The sequence below is a fragment of the Peromyscus leucopus genome, chromosome 7, assembly GCF_004664715.2.
Source record: "Peromyscus leucopus breed LL Stock chromosome 7, UCI_PerLeu_2.1, whole genome shotgun sequence".
NCBI classification, from domain to species: Eukaryota; Metazoa; Chordata; class Mammalia; order Rodentia; family Cricetidae; genus Peromyscus; species Peromyscus leucopus.
The window spans coordinates 29,846,797-29,868,165 of NC_051069.1; positions in this window are offsets into that span (position 1 = coordinate 29,846,797).

Genomic DNA, 21,369 nt, shown 5'->3' on the forward strand with positions numbered 1-21,369 from the left:
TGATGATTCGGGAGCAGAGAGAAGTGCTGATTAGTCAAAGCAAAAAGGAGGGCAGGGGGTGGGGAGGGCGGGTCTCTTAACAATCCTTCCTCGGCAAAGTGCTCAGCCATGTCAGAGCTCACTCACGAAGCCGGCACCCCCGGGAAGTAGACTGGAGTCAGTAGCTACAGCTCAGAGCTCTTGCTGCTTGCCCAGGGTTTCTGGACAAGGAGAGGGGGGGGAAATGCACTCAAATGCAGACCACTCGGCTTCAAGTTCACATCTTCTTAAGTAGCCTCAGTGTGCCACACTGTCTACCAAGGTAGGCATCAACACCCCCCCCCCTTCCCTGGCATATCTGTACATAGCTACCTCTCTCGCTGTCAAAAGGGGAACTATATTTTCACTCCCTCTGAATCTGTCTTAGCATTATAACTTGCTTTGAGCATCAGAATGTAGATGTGGTACCACTCGAGGTCCAGGCATTGACCTAAGAGGACTGGCAGCTTCCACTTTTGATCTCGACCCCACCACGGTGCAATGGTTTGAACATGACTTGTCCCCTAATAAAGCTAACTCTTCATTGTGGGGTGTTCACAGGATGAAAACTTAATCTGACTGTGGGGAGGTGATGGGGTCAGATGAGCTCATTGGGTGGAGCTTTGTGAAGTGTCTTTGTCAAAAGAGGAAGACAGACCGAAAGACACCAGCCTGCAAATGGCTTTTCGCTCATGGTGTTTCATGACAGCAATAGAAACCCTGACTAAGACAAATTGGTTCCAGGATCATGGGATACTGCTGTGACAGACCTGACCATGCTGTTTAGGGGAGGATTAGGGAAGAACTTTGGAACTTTGTGCAAGAAAAGTCACTGAGTGTCCAATGCTTGGTGAGCTGTTCTGTGGGAACTTGGAAGATAAGAATATTGAGGAAGTGCAGATGATGGAGGCCTAGCTTGTGGAGTTTCAGAGGGAAGTTTAAAGACTCTATCGGAGCTATTTGCTATTTTGAATCAAAATTCTGTGATTCTGGTTAGCTGGGACTGAAGAATCAGTTATGATTAACGAGATACCGGAACCACTAAAGTGAAACCTTTGCTTTGTTGAGATGCTCGATGCTGGTTGGCTGGAGCTGAGAAATTAGAGGTGATTAAGAAGAGACTAGCATTGTTAAGAAGAGGTCAGCGTCTTCTGGGAAGTGTTTCTTCAGAGTCAGCACACAGAAGCTGTGTTCCAGAGGCGGCCAAGGTTGTAGCTCACTCTGGCAGCAGAACTTTGTAGTGTAGGAGCCACCCGGGTGGTACTGGTTTTGAAGACATGAAGGGATCAGAGAAAACCACTGAGGCTTGGCACTGGGAGAGGCTAGGAGAGGCCATTGGCGAAGGTGTAGCCTCAGTGGCAGTTGAAGGCCCAGGACTGAAGAGGTCACGCAGAGAAGATGAGGCTCGGCATCATGAAGAGAGTCTGTGAAAGGCTATTGGTGAACGTGCAGCCCAGCTGCGGCAGAGACCCCAGTGTTCTGGAGATGCCAGTACCATGGCTGACCGCCAAGAACAGCAGCAGTGGAGCGGAGTGGAGGCAGCCAGAGCCCAGAAGACCAGCTGTGTGTGTCACAGAAGGCAGAGCTAGAGAAGCGACCCAAGTCCCTTCCTTGGGGGAGCACAGAGACATGAGTGAATCCCAGACAGTGGACATTGAGGTGTTTACACTTTTGGAGTTCGGTGTTGCTTTGATTTGATTGTGACCATGCCCTGGTTCTTCCCTTTTAAAGTAAAAAATAATAATTTTTTTTTTTTTATTTTACAGGAGCCCTCACTTGAGAGACTTTACATTTTAAAAGACTTTGGATTTTAGAAGAGATTGGCTGTTTTTAAGAGACTGAACATTTAATGTGTTTGAAATTGTAAAGACTGTGGGATTTTTTTTTTAAGTTATTTATATGTTTAATGTGAGGTCTTGGCGATGGATGAGAAAAGAAAGGTTATGGGTTAACAGTGATGTGTTTGTGTGTCAAGTTGACAAGGGGTCACCTGTGCCGGATAGTTTATGTCAACTTGACACAAGCTAAAGTCATCTGAAAGGAGGAAACCTCAACTAGAAAAATGCCTCGGTAAGATTGGGCTGTAGGCAAGCTTGTAAGGCATTTTCTTAATTAATGGTTGATGGGGAAGGGCCCATCCCCTTGTGGGTGGTGCCATCCCCGGGCTGGTGGTCTTGGGTTCTATAAGAAAGCAGATGAGCAAGCCACAAAGAGCAATCCAGTAAGCAGCATCCCTCCAAGGCCTCTGCTTCAGCTCCTGCCTCCAGGATCCTGCCCTATTTGAGTTCCTGTCCTGACTTCCTTTGATGATGAGCAGTGATTTGGAAGTATAAGCCAAATAAACTCTTCCCTCCCCAACTTGCTTTTAGTCATAGTGTTTCATTGAAGCAATAGAAACCCAAACGAAAACAGCATGCATGATTGCTGTCTGCTCTTACCACGCAATGATCTCTGTCACCTCTGGATGCTGCCATCAAAACGGCCATCACTAGATTCAGACCTTCTTCTTCAGCCTTAAACCTCCAATACCGCGAACCCAAATGAGCCTGTTTTCCAGAGCCTAGCCAGTCTGTAGGCTTGCACTGTTGGGCGTGGCAAACTGACTGATAGGCATTGTGGTATGCCTGGTGAGATGAGGATCTTGTAAAGCAGTGGGTACACAGATCCATGGGTCCTGTAAAAAGGAAGAAGTCTGGCCATCCCACCAGCTACTCCAGATGCCAGATGTGCCAGCGAAGCCATGTGGATGTTCCAGGCCTCAGACAAACATGGTCTCAGGGATGCTCCAACCTGATACCACGTGGAAGAGCTGTGGGTCCCAGCCTAGCCACCCCCCTCAAAGAATTGTGGAAGATAAGAATCGCAGGTGCTTCTTCTGTGGTATTGGATGCTGAAACAGCTCATTAGCACAGACTTCCTTCCTGGCATTGGAAAGACTCACCCAGCCTTGCTCTCTGCTTCTATTGACAGAACACCAACCAGGGTTGATCCACAGACCTGGCTGCCATTTACGATGCCTTTCCTCCCCCAACCGGGCTATCCACCTGAGGCTGAGTTCCCCTGGCCCTTCTCCAGCTATGTTCACCACAGATGAAGACCTCTGAGTCAAGTATATCTTTGCTTGGCTTCCTCTCCAGACTTAGGGATAATTCTCTACACACGAAGCATCCTTGGTTTTGATGTCATTTGTCAGTTGGTCTAGCTGTTAGGTTAAATGGCCAAATCAGACCCGACTGCTAATTCATTGTAAGTGGCACTCCAGTGAGCGGCTTTTATCAGTGGGATAATTCAATTTCCTTTTTTATATTTTGTTGCTAGCCAAGAGATCTTGGTCCAGCTGGGCAGAGCGGGCTTTTCCCACCGCCACTGGACTGGTCCTTGCACCACAGAGGCCACTGTGCCATGGACAACCCAGAGACTCCGGAGTATTTCCTACCCCTGTGCCACCGTCTTCTAAAATGGCTGTACCTTGTCATACATGCTGTGCCTCAGCTAATAATGTGTTGTCATATAAATTAATTACAAAATGATTAATGTCAATTTTCCTTTCATCACAGATGGTAGAAGGACTGGGGACCCAGGGAGAAGAGAGGAGGAGAGTGGAGGGTGGGAAAAGGAGCTCCCTCTTTCCCATGGAGAGAGAAATGCCACAGTATCCGGGTACTCCCTGCATCTCTCCACCTTCAGCCACCCTGTGAGCCTCGGCAGGGAGATTTTTCTGAATAATGGACCATTTTCTTGTTTTAATCAGATGCAATTTTGCAAGCAGTTTTTATGATTTAGCAAGTCCATTAAAACTGGCATTTGTTCTGCTCCGACACGCGAAAGGGGCTCTGCAGAGCATAAACATTGGAAATTACTTATAGGGAGAGACAATATTAAAATTCCCCAGCCCAAGCCTGTTGTCTGAGAAATTCTGCTATCAAGCATCATGCCAGCTACCATCAGAGGCGCTGGAGATGTATCCTGCCTCCTCTTTACATGCCGGCTGGGGGCTCAAGAACTCAGGCAGCAGTAAAGAGGCTGCGGCTTTCTCTCCAACACTTTAGGCGTCCGGAGAGGAATGGGTCTTAAAGAGAACTCGCCAGAAGAGCAGGCCACAAGTGCAAGATCTCCAGGAAGAGGGTGAGTGAGCATGCCTTTAAGAGCCAGAGTGGAAAGTGCTTTCCTGCCCACAGCGAACAATAGGGTCTATCGGTACATAATTAAGGAGGTTGTTTTGTCAACTTCGCTTGTAGTCAATTCTCAATTATCCCTGTACGAACTGATGACCTGTTCAAATAAAAAACCCCATTTCCGGCTCTCTGCTTTCCATTAGAGCTTCCTGTCTCCATAGAACCAACTCGAAGCTGCCGCCAGAGAGGCGTTGGGGAATGTTATGGCCGTGGGTGGGAAGTTTGGCCTCCAGCTTATGTTACCAATGGGAGGTGTGTTATCTTTAAGAAGCAGAGCCTAGTGGGAGAAGGCTGTCCTAACGCCTTTGAAGGGGGGTGTTAGGACTCCGGTCCCCCACCTCCTTCCCATCCGCCATGAAGTCAGTGGCTTTGCTTCCCATCGTGATGTTCTGACTCCCTACTGGTCCCAAAACCACGGAGCCATTTAAGCAGGGCTCCACTGAAATCTCTTACATTGTGAACCGGAATCTATCTTCCCTCTTCGAAGTTGTTTATCGCAAGAATTTTGTGTCAGTGACAGAGCTGGTGGGCACAGGAGCCTGTGCCCTCTCCGAGCCACGGTTGAATTCCCAAAGGTCGAACGAACAGTGTATCAAACTCCGTGGAACTCAGCAAACGGAGGAACGGCTTTTGTGAAGAGCAAGGACTGAAGACAGTATCAGCTTTCTGTTTTTCAAGGTGTTACTATCTTAAGAATAAACAATTAGTATGTAAATTGACCGTAGCCTTCTAGGAGCCAAGATTGGAAGTGGGGGTGGGGAGAGAGGAAAAAAAAAAAAAACCAGGGAAAGGATGTAAATAACAATTTTTATGAAACAAGAAGACTTGGAAAATGAACATATGTTCAAGAGGGCAAACTCATTTACAAAGCAAGAAACATAAAGACAAAATAACATATAAACATGGAAAATGGGACACAAGTGTTTATTTTCTCTCCTTCCTGAATTTCTCCCCGCCCCCAACATGGTATTTTTGGTGATTATGTGGGCATTTCACATAATGCACCCTGATTACATTCACTTCCCTGTCCTCCCAGGTCCACCCCCACCTTTGTGACCTTAACCCCTCACCCCCCCCCAAAAAAAAAGAAGAAAGAAAAATAAATTAAAAAGTCCAGTTGTGTTGCCCATATACTCACTGGACCGTGGTCAAAGTCCCAGTGGCCAGCTCCTTGAAGAAAACTGAGTTCTTTCCCACCTGTACCCATCCCCACCCCCACCAGGGCTGATCAGTTGTGGCGAGCTACACTTCAGCATCATTTTCGACACCATTATCACAATTTTCATTTTTATTTATTTTTAATGAGGCAGGGTTTCTCTGTGTAACTGCCCTGACTGTCCTGGAACTCTCTCTGTAGAACAGACTGGCCTCGAACTCACAGAGATCCACTAGCTTCTGCTTGGGATTAAAGGCCTGTGCCACCACCACCCAACTCCAGTATCACAATTTTTAAGAGTTCTCTTCGATGGCTTCCTGTCTAGGCTGTTACCTCTTAGCGGGAGGGGTTGTCACAGAAGCCTTCTATGACTCAACTGCAAGTCTGCAGTCATCAATAACACTGAAAAAACGAGCTCCCTTGCCCTTTACAGTCAGCAGGAGCACAGGTCATGGACTTCCACATAGTTTCTGGCCATTGCATGACCATGGACATCCACATGGCCTCCTGCATCAGCACGTGCCAGAGAGCCTCGGCATGGTCTCCAGTAGCAATACAGCCCACGGACATCAACAGGGCCCACTGTCACAGCATGGGCCACAGACACCATCATGGCCCTCCCTCCATGGCAGCACAGGCCACTGATATCAAGGTGGCCTCGGGGCAACAATGTGGCCTACAGGGCAACATGGACCATGGAAACCAACATGGCTCCAGGATGTGGCACACACCACAGACATCTACATGGCCTTCGGTGGTAGCACAGGCCACAGAAGTCAATACAGCCTCTGGCTGCAGCAGAACCACAGACCCCCAACATGACCCTAGGTAGCAGCACAGACTATGGACATCAACGTGGCCTCAGGTGGTAACACAGATCACTGAATTTTTATTGAAATGAAAGCAAAACACAAAAGACAACTCTAAACTCACAGGAACCAAAAGAGCAGAAAAGGAGATAACGGCAATCAAAGATGTGAACGACTTCAAGAAGACAGAAGGCGGCCGGAGGAACTGATAAATGATGAGGAAGCATGTGAAGAAGAGAGCTGACAGGGAGCCAGCTGGTCCATCCACAGAACTCCACAGGCGCTGGACCCAGAGGGTTCGTAATCTCAGGAACGGCCTGGATAGCCCTCAAGGCAGATCAGCAGGCTTCATACACTGGTGAGAAAGACACAGTGGAGGGTCGTGGTGGGATTCAAAACTGAGGAAGAAGGGCAAGGTTGCTGGTTCCAGCAATGTAATGGCCCAGATATCCACAATGTCACAGCAGAATGTCCATGACAACGACCTAAAAAGGCAAGCATCCTTTAAATACATAACTGACCTTTACCAAAGTACAACTTACCCGTGAGCCAGACACAAGAGAATCTGGAGCAGGAAGCACGTGTGTGGACACTGTCACCCCTGCATCATCTTACCAATGGTGGGACCAAACATATGGGGATAAGGCTCACATGGGACACGGGGACTGGGTAGAGGCATTTGGTTTTCTGAAATGGAGTGTTGGAATTGAGTTTTTGTTTGTTTGTTTGTGTATTTTTTGTTTTGTTTTGTTTTGTTTTGTTTTGTTTTGTTTTGTTTTGAGATCCTTCACCTTCAAATGACTGCAGTCCCGTGAAAGAACTTGATAGAAAAATGTCTACTGCTGGGTGTGGATGATGATAGAAAGTTGATTTGCCTTGATCTCTTCAAGTTCTCATGAGGTAACTCATGACCGCTGAACCAGTTCTGCTTGTAGATTGGCCTCTGACTTTATTCTAGTGTATCAACATGGAAGTAATGAGCTATTATATTTAAAAATTGGGCCTGGGTTAGTGATGTGTTGAGATTTCTAACAAAAGCAAACATAAATGTCCTTAGAACATCATATCCTTGTGTAAACGTCTCCAGGATTCCAGAGACCCTGTAAAAGACAAGTTTACAATCTGAAATCCAAAACCACCTGGAAACCTAGGCGTGCAGGCTGGAGATTTCGCTCTGTGATGGCCACTCACCTACCACATGCAAGGATCTACATTTGCTGCCCAGTGCCGAAAACATGAGCGAAGTGAAAGACGATATTAAGAGTTAAAGAGAACAAGAAGAGACAATTGCACCAGAGGTAGGAGCAATCATTTTCTTTGGAAGAGAATGGGTTGTGACTAAAAAGAGAAAGAAGAGGACTCTGGGTAATAGAATTTTCCTATTTCTTGGATAGAGGAAGGTATAAAAGAGAGAAAGTCATTGAGAAGACAAGAAGTTTGGAGTCCCAGAAGTCTGGAAATAAAAGACATAGTTGCTGAAGTTTAAAACTCAATGGAAAACTTAAATCACATGTTAAACTGGGTGTGATGGTACAAAGCTGTGCCATACCAGTGATCTCAATACTTAGGAGGTCGTGGCAAGGGTGGCCAGAGTTCAAGGCTAGCCTCTGTCACAGCCAAGTGTGAGGCTAGAGGAGACTGTGTCTCAGGAAAACAAAATGAAAAGTACATTCAAGCATGGCTGAAAAAATCACGAAGTAAGCCAGGTGTGATGGCCAGGGGTGGTGGTACATGCCTGTTAGCCTAGCACTTGGGAAACAGAGACGGGAGGATCACCACAAGTTCAAAGCCAGCCTGGTCTACACAGAAAGTCCCAAGACTATATGAGATCCCATTCAACAAACAGAAAAAAAAAAAGACCAACTAAAACTCCAACCAGTCCATAAAACAAACAAACAAACAATTGGAGAACTATAAAATAAACCGTATGAAAATACCCAAAATATAAAGAGTTTTTTTGTTTTTTAACTCTTAGCAGTTAAGAGATGGAGGCATGGCACAAAGGTTCAGAGCACACACGGCAGGTTAAGACTGGAAAATAGCACGTTACGGAAGAAGCCGTATTCTGATGACAATAATCAGGAGCTTTCCAGAGCTGGAAATCCTCCTACTTGAGAATACGAGGAATCCCAAGTGGGATTCATAACACTAAATGCTTGCCTGGCAACCCTGCTGTAAAGCTGGAGGGCAACAAAGGCAGAGAAGATCTCTGAAACAAGCAGAGATGAAAGGTGTGTGTTTCCTACAAAGACTGCTACCTGTAGACTCCTGGAGCGCAGCAGGCTCCAGAAGGCTCCGGCTAAAGTTCTGAGAGAGAAGAGCCAGCAGCCTTCATTTTAGGCATAGCTGAGGCATTTTTTTCAAGAGTGAAAGTGAAATAAAGACATTTCTAGATATATTAAAAAAAAAAAAAAAAAAAAAGGAAAGTGTCTATAGAGCTTTGAGGAAAGTGCTATGATAGAGTGACTGCTGGAAAGCCAGGTAAAAGCATAGCGCAGAGCAGGGCTCATGTCAGTAAACTGAAACAGGCTATGCTATTAAAAACAAAAACAAATTATGTGATAATTATTGGGGTTACACAGCGAAGTGGAATTCATCTTCCAACAAGCTAGCATATAAATTGAGGAAGGGGTGGGCATTCATTGAGTCCTGACATCCTTCTTTAGTTGGAGATAAAGACAGAGTGATTCACTTTGTTATTTTTGGGTGAAACATAAATACAAACATTTTAAAGATGTTCGTTCAAAAAATAAGAGTCTCTAACTCCCAGAATAGTAGGCGGAATGTGCAGGGATAATGTTTTACAAGCCTCAGTCATTCCAATAGAATGCTAGGGGAAAAAAAAAAGAAATGAAGCAAATAAAAAGTAAATTGCTAGATTGAACTTTATGAAAACTGACCCAACAGTACAAGTCTGATCTCACAGGCTTTTCTAGAACTCTGCCTACCAGAGGACGGAACCCATTGCTCTCTCCTTTGAGTCCTCCCTCCCTCCCTCTCTCCCTCCCTCCCTCCCTCCCTCCCTCCCTCCTCCTTTCCTTCCTTCTCCCTCCCTCTCTCTGAGTTTCTCTCTCTCCTTATACACACACACACACACACACACACACACACACACACACACACACACACACACGAGATGAGACAGGACCTCACTATGTAGACCAGATTGGCCCCAAACTTGGCTGCCACATAGTGAGGGACCCTAGTCACACAGACAGGCTACCTGTCAGTCATATAGATTGATACATTCAACTAAGGTCTCAGCACCCAGCCAACTTCAACTACCTGACATATGCCAAAGGACAAAACTACAACCACCCACCGAGAGAGCTTATTTGGCTTTATGGATCTAGGATGGGGCAACACTTCGTTTCATAAACTAGAATCATGTTCCAATGGTCTGGGCACAGGGGCTGGTTTTACCAACAGAGAAGGGCTGAAGGAAACAGAAACAAAGGGCAAAGGGCCATCAGTTGTTTGAAAGCTCCTTTCCTTGTAAGGCAGGCATAGAGAGACAGAACACGGGGAAATAACCATCAGCATCCGGTCACTTTAGGCCACTTTTCGAAAGAGTTAAAAGGACACAGGATTTAAATAGAAAGGATGTCCCTGTGCTAGCTGTTTAGGATATTTGGGTGGCCTTCATTCTCCCCGGCCTTCTGATGGTCAGGAAATGACTTCATCTTGGCTTGGAAACTTGAAACTTCAATAGGGGTGATCTCTTGATTTGGATTGTTTTAGATGCGGTCTTATTTCTAACTGATACTCAGTAATTGCACATCTTCCTGGGACAGCACATTTCAGCACTTGTACACAGTGGATAATGATCAGATTAGGGTAATTGGTGTATCTATCATGTCAGACAATTACCATTTCTTTGATTTTTAGTCTGGTCTATTGGGGCCCAGCACAGGAGTCTAGTTCCAAACTACGGCTTCCTATAATTCTTATTTAACACATATAAGTAAATAAGCCCTGGGATGATATCAGCCTTTGAGACTCCATAGGAGGCCCCAAATATGTAGAGAACTTGTGAGCATGTCAAAATGCTGTCTTAGACCAAGAAGATTAGGAGAGCTTGGTAAATAGGCACAGTAAAGGAAATACAGAGGGAATAAAAGGCACAAAATAAAATAATGATATTAAGCCTGATAAAACACTGATTATTTCCTGGTGGTCACAAAAATGAAAGTGGCCTAAAGTCATCTGCTTTTAACTAGGCGCGGTGATGCAAGGCCACATGCAATCCCGGAGTTGGAGAATAGAGGCAGACAGATCATAAATTAGAAGTCATCCTCAGTTATATGGCAAGTTCTAGGCCAGCCTGGGATACATGTGGCTAAATTGATAAAATGCTTTCCAAGAATAAACAATTCAATTTGATAACCAGTACCACATAAACTGGGCATGGGGTTGCTGTGGATATCATTCTGTATAAATAAAACACTGATTGGCCAGTGGCCAGGCAGGAAGTATAGGTGGGACTAACAGAGAGGAGAAAAGAAAGAACAGGAAGGCAGAAGAAGACACTGCCAGCTGCTGCTATGACAAGCAGCATGTGAAGATGCCGGTAAGCCACGAGCCACGTGGCAAGGTATAGATTTGTGGAAATGGATTAATTTAAGCTATAAGAACAGTTAGCAAGAAGCCTGCCATGGCCATACAGTCTGTAAGCAATATAAGTCTCTGTGTGTTTACTTGGTTGGGTCTGAGCTGCTGTGGGACCGGCGGATTAGAGAGATTTGCCCTGACTGTGGGCCAGGCAGGACCAGAAAAACTCTAGCTACATGGGGGTACATGCCTGTAAGCTCAGCACTTGTGAGGTTGAACCAAGAAGATCAGAAGTTCAAGGCCACCCTCAGCTATAGGGAAGATCTGAGGCCAGCCTGAGGTATGTGAGACTTTGTAAACACATAAATGTCACTTGTTAAATGGCCATCAGATCAGTTTGTGAAAACTTATGTGCTACTTCAAAGTAAGGACACGGAAAAACTGATGATAACAAATTAGAAAGGGCAAATCATGTTCCAATCTACAAGACACTGAAGCACAATTATTTTGTTGTATATTGTTAAAAAGAGATGGACATCGCATAATTAAAAGGAACCATTGTTGTGAATATATAGTCATCCAAAATTTTCATGAAGCTAATAATGTAGCCTTTTTGTTTGACTGGTTGGGGTTTGAGATAGTATCTCAACTCACTATATGTCCCAGGCTGGCCTGACACACGGGATCTTCTCGCCTCAGCAGAGTTTGCATTAAAATGCATACATAAAGCCACTGGATGTGGGGTACCTGGAATCTTATCTCTTGGGAGGCTGAGGCAGGAGGATGACAAGTCTGAAACCAGCCTAGGATACATGAAGAGACCTTACCTTAAAAAAACAAACAACAACAAAACAAAAAGGTATGTGTGTGTTGGTGTGTGTATTCCAAAGTACTCAATTACAAGGAGAAATTTACCTATCTAAAACCGTAATGACAATTACAACACAGCACTCAGCAACTGAAAGGTTAAGCCAACTAAGAAGAGTGAGGACAAAAGGGAGGAAACACACAGCAACAGGCTTGACTGCACCTACCAAGAGGCGGGCACACATTCTTTTCAAGTATTCACAACATGTCTGCAATAGGGCATGGGCAGGATCCTGTGACAAGAGTCTCAGCAAATACCAAGGAGCTAATACCATCTAGACCATGTACTCGATCCATTGGGTAATTAAGTTAGAAATGTACTGTAGAAGTATGTTTAGAATATCCTACATGGTCATACATTTAAAGACTTTCACATAGCTCACAGGTCAAAAAGAAATTAACATGGAAATTAGAAGACATTTGGCCATAAAGGACAGTCAAAACAGAATACATCAAAACATGTCAGATACAACTACAATAGCTGTTAGTCAGAAATACACAGCCTTAAGTGTCAAAGTCATTAGAGAAGGAAAGATTAAAAAGCTAGAGGTTCCACTTACAGAGCTGGAAAGGAACCGGCAAGTCGAAGTAAGAAGGTAAGATAAAGGCAGAAATTAATGGCTATTTTCATTTATTTAGTTATTAATGAGAATGTTGTAAGGCAGCAAATTCCACAAAACCAGAACCTTGGGAAGGAGTAGGGGAGGGGGCGGGAGAGGGGAGGGGGCGGAAATGGGGAGGGAGGGGGAAGAAACCTCAGAAAGAGAGACAGAGCTCTAGATAGAGCAGAGACAGTTAAAATCTTCCTGTTAATATGAATATCTTCATGAGATATACTAAGAAATTATAAATAGGAAATGCAATTTTCTAGACAAATGAACCAATAACCCTTACTCAGAAGACACTTAAAAATCAGAATGCATTTATTTCGATTCCGTCATTAAAGAAACTGAACAAGCAACTGAAATGTTGCCTGTGCCCAACAACAGAGCTACAGCTAGCAAACACAAGTTTCTGATGGTCGTTGAGAAAATTATACCAAACAGTCAAGGAACAGAATCCCAGTCTTCCACACAATGCTCTAAATTGTGTTTCTCAAACTAAACTGCACGGTCTAATCACTTGGCCCTCACGCAGATAAATACTGTAGTCCTGTGGCTCTTGGGTAGAGCTTGAGATCCAGCATTTCTGACAAGCTCCCAGGTTACAGCAGATGCACAGTCTTCCGTAAATCAATGAAGGGAGCAAACAACTCAATAGGAAACTAGGTGGAAGTTATGTGCATTCCGTCTGCAGAAGAGGAAACCTTGAAGGCCAACAAAGCTCTACTTGGCTGTTATTAGCAAATGTTGACTAAAAAGCGACATCCTGTTTTCCTCCGAGCCAATTAGCAAATATGCAAATGAGCAAATTTACCGGTACATAAATAAATATACTAAACAAGAAAGCCCTCTGGAAGGTGGAGTGGGGGTGGTTTAGTATGCACAAGGCCTTGGGATTGATCCTGACACTAATGGGGTTGGGGGGGGGGTCGCAGTTTTAATGGTGGAAAGAGAATAAATTGGTACAAATACTTTTGAAAGCAACTTGCCACTGCCTAATGAAGAATGCCATGTGTGGACAGACACAGCAGAGATAGCCAGATTTTCATATGTGCTCAGGGAAAACAGTGTATTCAGATCAGCACACTGAATATGATGGTGAGCCATTGCAAATATTGTAAACCTCCATGGCCAGGAGGACAGGTGACTGATTAAACACTAGATTACAGTGAAGGGATATGTGGGACATTAACAGACCCAAGCAATTTTTGAAGGAAACAATTTGAAAATTAGTAGGTGTAACTTCAGACCTTTAAATGAAAATGCAAAACATGCAATATAATAGCATCATGTATCATGCATATGTAACTCGAAATTGGAAAATACCAAAGTTGTAAGAGTGGTTTGTAATCAAGGAATGAAAGAAATAGAATGAGGTCAATTTTTTTTTTTTTTTTGCTGTAAACTCTAAAAAGATTCTAATCAGATCATCAAGAAAATTAAGACGCTGGTATATATATGAAACAAGAACAGGATGCAATTTAAAAAGAAACAAAACACAAAGTATGTATTGAAATATGTAATATATATGATCAATATTTTGTGATTTTTTTTTTAAACACTCAGTAGAAAGCTAAGATGATATGGTCAAGGGAATCTTTTTGAAAGAGATGGAAAAAAACAGAAGAGAAATATGAACATACAAAAAAAAGACAGAGAATTGATTCAGGGAACCTGTGATCTAATTAAGATTATCTCAAAAAGTAAAACTAAGGAAGAGCAATTCAAAAAAAAATAATGCCAAAGAACTTCTGAGAGCCGAACCGACCATTCCATGGAGCGGTTCTGTGCTCAGTAGGTGAATGGAGATTGAGAACAGCAATGCTCAAGACAGGTGGAGTGCGGAGAAGAGTGAGTGCACCGGCGGGAAGAGAGGGTTCATCTACAAAGCACGAGCATCCTAGCACACACTTTCATCCGTGACATTGGGTGACCGTAGAACAAGCCCACCAAGTTCTGAACGAAAACAGCTTCCAACCCAGACCCTCCATCAGACTCCTGCATCAACAAGAGCAGAAAACGCACTCTGGGGCTCCTGGGGCTCAGATCATCTATGTTCACTGACTCCTTCTCAGCATTTACCTAAAGAGTGCCCTGCAAGTTAAATCAAGAGGGAGGAATAGACGGGCTGAAGAAAACACTGGCTCCAACCCAAGCAAGAAGTCACGCTAGGCAGTGGTGGCACATGCTTTTAATCCCAACACTCAGCAGACAGAGCAGGTGGAGCTCTGTGAGTTCCAAGCCAACCTGGTCTACCAGGGCTACACAGAGAAACCGTCTTGGGAAAAAAAAAAAGAAGAAGAAGGTCAGGACAATACCAGGATGGACTGTTTGACCTGGTCATCAAAGGAACAAGAACAAGTGGACTTTAGGGAAATTAAGGGAGTCGCTTCAAGAATGCCTCAGGTCAATGTCTAAATCCAAGTAAAGCATGTGATGTGAGGAAGAGGAAGAAGAGGAGGAGGAGGAGGGGGAGGAGGAGGAGAGGGGGAAGAAAAGAAGGAAGGAAGGGAGGAAGGAAGGAAGGAAGGAAGAAGGAAAGACAGACAGACTGGGAATTAGTCTAATTGGTGAAGTGTTGGACCAATTTATACAAAGAACTGGGATCGATCCCAAACACTGCAATAAACAGATGTGGTAGTACGTGCCTATAATCCTAGCACTTGGGATATGGAGACAGGAGGATCTGACATTCAGGGTCATCCTTGGCTATGCAGGGAGTTTGAGGCTAGACCTTGACCCACCCCCCAAAAAAGAATTTCAGAGGTGGGGAAATATTGAAAGACAAAAGAACCATGAGGGAGTCTGTAAAGTCAAGTCACGTGAGGCCCAGAGAAAGAGATTGGGAACTGGGAGTTGTGCAGACTACACAAAAGGATGTAGCCTGATGAGGCAGTAACCAATATTTCCACAGGCAAAGCAGTAGACTGATTTAAACAGACAAACAAACAAACACAATATTCAAAGGATGAAGTAGGCGAGAGTTGGGGTAATGTAAGACAATTTGGCACTTGACCAGCATGATAGATAATCAATAGATAACGTGTAAAGCACATACATCAAGATATATTAGTTAAAACATATTGTTTAGAGATGGGAAAGTAATTCCAGAATAACTATATAAATACTGTCAAAATGGTACCTGCCAGGGGACGGTGTTGAGGTTGCTGAGGGAGCAGAACTGGGAACAGCCATATTTCATTAGAGGCCTTTTGGTGCTTTTGTGTTTTAAAACATTTGTCTAATTTTGATGTTCTTAAATCAGCTTTTTTGGGGTCCTGGCAAGCTTTAAATGTTTCCAGACTAAAGAAATTGCACCCTATTCTGTTTGCACAAAGAGCCTCAGGGGAGGGAATTGGGAGCTTGCTCCGAGGGATGAAATCAGATGTAGACTATGATACAGCAAGGTTCCTCTCCACATGAGTCTTCCCAAGCTGAATATGCTCCATGTGGCCTTGACCACTGATGTCCAGTGAATTCTTGAATAAAATGCCCCAGGCTACAGCCAAATGGAGGAGGAGGCGGGGAGAGGAGGAGAAGAAGGAGGCCCTTCAATTTTTGATCTCTTAGACTTCTAACATAAGCAAAAGCATTTCCATGGGGAAAGGCATGCAGGATCTCTTGGATTTATTTACCCTTATTTTCTGGCTTTATATTGATTTATTTTGTATTATGTAAGCGAGCTGGGACATGGGTGCATCTTTGCAGTCTTTTGGTGTTTATGAAGGTCTTTAAAGTTCATGGTTTAGCCTTGCCTCTAGATGAGTCTAAGCCATCCTGGCCTGCTGTGTTCCAGGCCCTGTGGCTCTGTGCAGAGCTCAAGTTATATTGGACTCAAATGGGCTCCTGGTCTAGTTCCCGCTCCACTATCTTGATGAACTGCTGGCAAATCATTGTCACCATCGAACTGTTCTTGTGCAAACTCATTCACAGACTCAAATGTGGGATTATAAAATAATCTATCATAGCTCCTTTGCTTCCATCCCATAATACCATTCAGTCAGATGTTGATAAAGGTTGACCCAATCAATCTTCCTTCCAGATTTCAAGTCATCTAGAAATCAGACATATTACTTTATTACTGGGTTTGGATCCCAAGTCATGTGGAGTGGGATCAGGTGAGGCAGTCCCACAATACAAGAGATTTCCCTAAAGGTCACAGCTTGGATAGATGGCTAATGAGTTTCAACTTGGGAAACCTAATGGTCAATGCTCGTCTGCTGGGAGCACTGAGCAGAGGATTGCAGAGCCCCATTGGAGTCCAAAGAAAAGAGTGATGGGTTGGATTAGCTATGCCTGCAGGTAGTATCAGGTCACAGACCATCCTCCCTGCTCCAGAACAGTCTGGAAGCCACTGAAGTTCATTTACATGTGTGTTTACAATCTCTTTCTATGCGCTGAAGGGGCGGCTCTCTGGCCCACATTTCTCCACCTTGTTCATAGGGATGGAAAGTCTGTCAAATCAACTGCTGAATCAATACCCATTAAGCCCCTAACATTCTCTTTATCTACCAGCCTCCTCGGAGCTCCATCGAAGAGGAAAATGAGGTGAGGGAGGAATGTTTCATTCTCCTCTAGGGATCCAAGGCAGGGCTCCTAATGACCACCACCGTGTTTTCTAAAACTAGGTACAGGCTTCTTTCGAGTCCCTGTTTTCTGGGTGGAAGCCTGGCCCATGAGTTCTCTGTAATTACATGGTGGCTCTAAGCTCCTATCCATTTTCAGAACCGGAAAAGTCAGCCACCTAAACCTAGACATGTGACTTGGGAGAGAAGCCAAGACTTCCCTTAATGTCCCTGATATATGTTTTGTATTCTTCATAGAACACAATGCATATTTATATCTGTGTCATTATACTTTATATGGCTATGATCATAATCTATGCATGATTTTAGAGTCTTGAGTTTTGTCGATGCTGGTGGTGGTGGTGATAGTGATTTTGTTTTTATAACAGAATCTCTCTGCATAGCCCAGGCTTGCCCAAAACTCACTATGTAACTCAGACCTCAGACTAGCCTCAAACATATGACAATCTTCCTGCCTCAGTCTTCCAAGTACTGAGATTACTGCCCATACCCAGGTTGTGACATTTGCATTTTCACAGGACAACACCTTATGACTTATTCACATTGACATTAATTTTTCATTAGCATGGTTTTTAACAGCTGCATGATATTACATGTACAAGATGTATCATAGTTTCCTTAACCATTCTGCTACTGTTGGCCAATCAGCGTGTTTCCATCATATCTCTGCTCTTAATGCCTGCTCTTTTATGAGTTGATTGTCTACTAAATACAGATTATGTGCCAGGGCCAGGGCTGAGAGCTGGGCTGCAAAAAAGCAAGCAGACAGGACCAACAGAAAGCAAGCTGGGAAACCTCTGGGTCTAGGGCAATGGCTCTGGGTCTAGGGCAATGGCTCTGGGTCTAGGGCAATGGCTCTGGGTCTAGGGCAATGGCTCTGGGTCTAGGGCAATGGCTCTGGGTCTAGGGCAATGGGTGCAGGTGCAAAGAACTTTCCATGCTATGCAGGGAGCTGAGATCGGGACTCCGGGACTCAGGAGCAGTGGGGGCAGCCTTCAGCAGAACTTCCCAGTGAGTTTCTCCCCCTGCCCTAGCAAGCCCAATGACCTCAGACAAATGGGTTAGCCCAAAACTCTCAATTTCTTTTTCTCAAATTTAAGAATGCTAATTGAACTGCTACCCACCTTTTGGGGTTACCGTGAAAATCAAAGTGAGCTAATCAATACTAGTTTTGTCAACGTGTAAAGCACTGTGGCACAAGCAAGTCCTTGTAGAATTGAAATAAATTCCTCTCTCCTCAGAAACCTGTCTGGGAGGAAAAGGGATGTTATAGGGTGGAGGTGGGGAGTGCTTCCCTCTCCTGGGCGCCTTCAAAACAACAATAACAAAGAGCTATAAGAATCTTTGGGGAAGAAAGACAGTGAGATAAAGGAACTTGGTGCCAGGCTTTTGGAACCAGTTCTCACTCTTGGAGCATCATATATAATCCACACACTCCTTGAGAACGCTCTGCATCATTCTGCATAGCTTTGAGTGAGCATGATCTCGTCGGATCCTCGTTCCCTCTATGAGAGGGAAGCAAGGCGGTTAGCATTCCCACTTCACGAATGTTGGACTGTTAAAGCAGAAGTTGGTTGTTGAGAGGATGCCCTAAGCTTTTCTTCATATCCCTCCAGGGACAGGCGGGAGTTTGAACAGGCACCTCTAGCAGGGAGAAAAGGACACTGGGAGATAACCCAGCATCCCCCTCCAGTTCCCAGAATGTCCCCAGGCACGGGGACACAGGAAAGGCCCCCGGTCATGGGCTCTTGCCTGTGGAGGTCCACATACACGTGCAGTGACCCCCGAAAGCTAGAAAGGGCAGGCCTCCCACTTTCTCCTAAATGGACTGAGCATCCCAAGGGACCAGCAGATGAAAGGAAACCTAGGATGCTTGCAAGGCTGAAACAGATTCCCAGTTGTCTTGGCAGGATCAAACCCCAAGGCTAGGAAGGTAATTCCATCCCGAGGAATGCCTCTTGTTGCTTTGTTCTGGTTTTCACTTCTAATTTGAGACAACAGGATAAATAAGCAAACAAAAGTCTTCATGAAAATATCAGAGTCTTAGAGAAGAAGAAGCCTTGGGCTCTGACATTCTCGGCATTTTTGGCCCTGAGCCTTTGGAAGTCACAATTGCCTATTGAGGGAACTTGGGCTACAGATGCCAGCAGAGCCACATTGTCTTTATCCAAAACAAACCCATCCCTTCCGGGGTCCAAATCCTGGACAGAAGTATTGGGTGGGGCAGTGGGGCAGTCAGCCTCACCCCTGCCAGCACACTCTGATGGATTCTGGGAAGGCTCAAGAGGACTTGGTGGGGACGGCTCAGTTGGTAAAGAGCTTGCCATGGATGCTTGAAGACCCGAGTTTGATCCCCGGAACCCACACAAAAAGCCAGGCATAGTGGTACAGGCTTGCAGTTCCAATGCAGGGGCGAGGGGGGATGAGGACAGGTGAAACTGGCACTCATTGGCTGGGCACCCTGGTCTATGTGGTGACCTTGTCTCAAAATAAGGGGAGCACCTGAGTTACAGCACCCAAGCTTGTCCTCAGACCTCCACACGCATGCACACACATATGCCCCTGTATGTGATGTGTGTGTGTGTATGCTTTGTACACATAAACACACACACACACACACACACACACACACACACACACACACACACCACGATCAAGTGGGATCTTGAGTCCCTGGGTTGTCCCATTGCCCACAGGTGCTTGGGAAGGAACCTACACAGACCACTAGGGTCTCTAATCCTCTCTCTGCTCCCATCAAGCAGTGAAGTATTAGAAAAATTGCTGCACCTTTCTCTGCTTCAGCCTCTGTAAACAGTCTTTTGAATAGCACTATTTATGCTATTGGTAAAGCTAACCAGTAGGGGGCGCCTGCCAGAAAGTGGCATCGCATAAGAAGAGGTAGTAACAGCATTAAAAAGGAGGGTCTTCACCCAGAGGCTAGCTTCAGCTTACGAAATGGGCAAAGATGTTGAGGACTACAGTGGACATTTCTAGATTCTGTTACACGGTGGCTGCCCTGTGGAGGGAAGTGTGGAAAGATGAAACTCTGAGGACCAATGGGATGAAACAGGGTTTTTCAGCCCTGGCAGGCTGGTCACAGCAGGCAAACCCGATGGCCAAGCTATGCCACGTTCTCTGCTGCTGTGCTATCCCAGGGTCCTTCATAAAGTGTCACTGGAAGCAACTCTCGGCTGTGTCTTCCCTGTGCTGTGGAGAAGGAGAAGGTTTCCGTCACTCCCTGGAGGCAGTGTGCGGGAGACAGTGGGCTTGTGTTATAAGGAGTCACACGGAGGCTGACTCAAATACAGTGACAAGATGAGTGGCCATCCGGCCCATCCCGCTGAGAAAATCCTTTCCAATAGCCACTTTGGGGGAGCTTGTCTTATTTTTATTAAGGAAAGATGGCATTTTTATGGTAAAATATATTAAAAAGTTCATTCTGAATTCTTTTCTTCTCCTTGAGCAGAGGGACAGTGGGAGGCAGAGGCCCCAGGGATGGGGGACCTTCAGAGTGCACTGATTTCAAATTCTGTTAGCTGCAGGAGTCTCTTTTCCAGAAGAGTCTATAGGATATCAAAATATAAAGCTGATCTGGGGGGGGGGGCTGTGGGTAAAGAGGGGGGTGAGGAAAGTCTTTCCCAACTGGATTCCTCCTAGTCTATCCCAAATCAGTCTCCATGGCACCAACCCATAATCCCAGGAGTCAGTCCGTGGCAATTCTTTGACAATTGCTTTTTTTTTTTTTTTTAATCAACTCTCCCATTCAAAAACATGGAAATCTGAGTTCAGAGTCGAAAGTTAACCCACCCAAGGACACATAGCTGGTCAGTGGTAGACTCCAGCCCCAGTGAGCCATGGGTCAGCCCTCTGAGGGATGTGCCTTGGCACACTGGGGTATGGCAACTGGGTCTCAAGTTTGCCCATGTGGGCAGGAGGGAGCTAAGGCTACTGAGGATGAAGAACAGGATGTAATGGTGGGTCTCGTGGTCCCCATCAGGAGACCCTGAACAACTCAATCACATCCTGATGCCATGACACGCTACGCATTGTTTGGGAGATGCTCTGCCACCTGGATGATTCCATGATTTGAGGACAGGCTGCTGTCCTGTAGAATAAGAGATCGGAGGATTTCTAGGGTGATATCACGTGATGTGTGTTTTATTTCGAGCATAGCACAGGCCCCAAGAAGTTGCTAGTGAGCAAGGGGAGGGAGACTGAGGTGACTGTGAACACTGAAGGCTCCTTTGCCATTAATGACATCTAAGCCAGCTGTGGGATGTCTGCTCCAACAAGGCACCCACCTGTTCCAGGTTGGCGCGTCAGCACTATTGTGAAATGCGTGGTATGAAAAAGTTCAATAGCATTCAAAGCCATTAGCATTATCGCTGGATATTTCAACATCGCGTCTGCCAATGAAAGGAAAGGAAGCTCGGAGAGTCTTTAAATATAATTTCAACTGCGGCAAAGTTTTGAATGCACGGCTGCTTTCTGCACGCAAAGCTTCTTGTCAATGGAGATTATCAAGAGTTTGAAGAGAATGTATTGAAAACCCGGAGTCACAATCCCAGGAAGCCATTGCAGGCTCAAAGCCAGGTTGAAAATGCT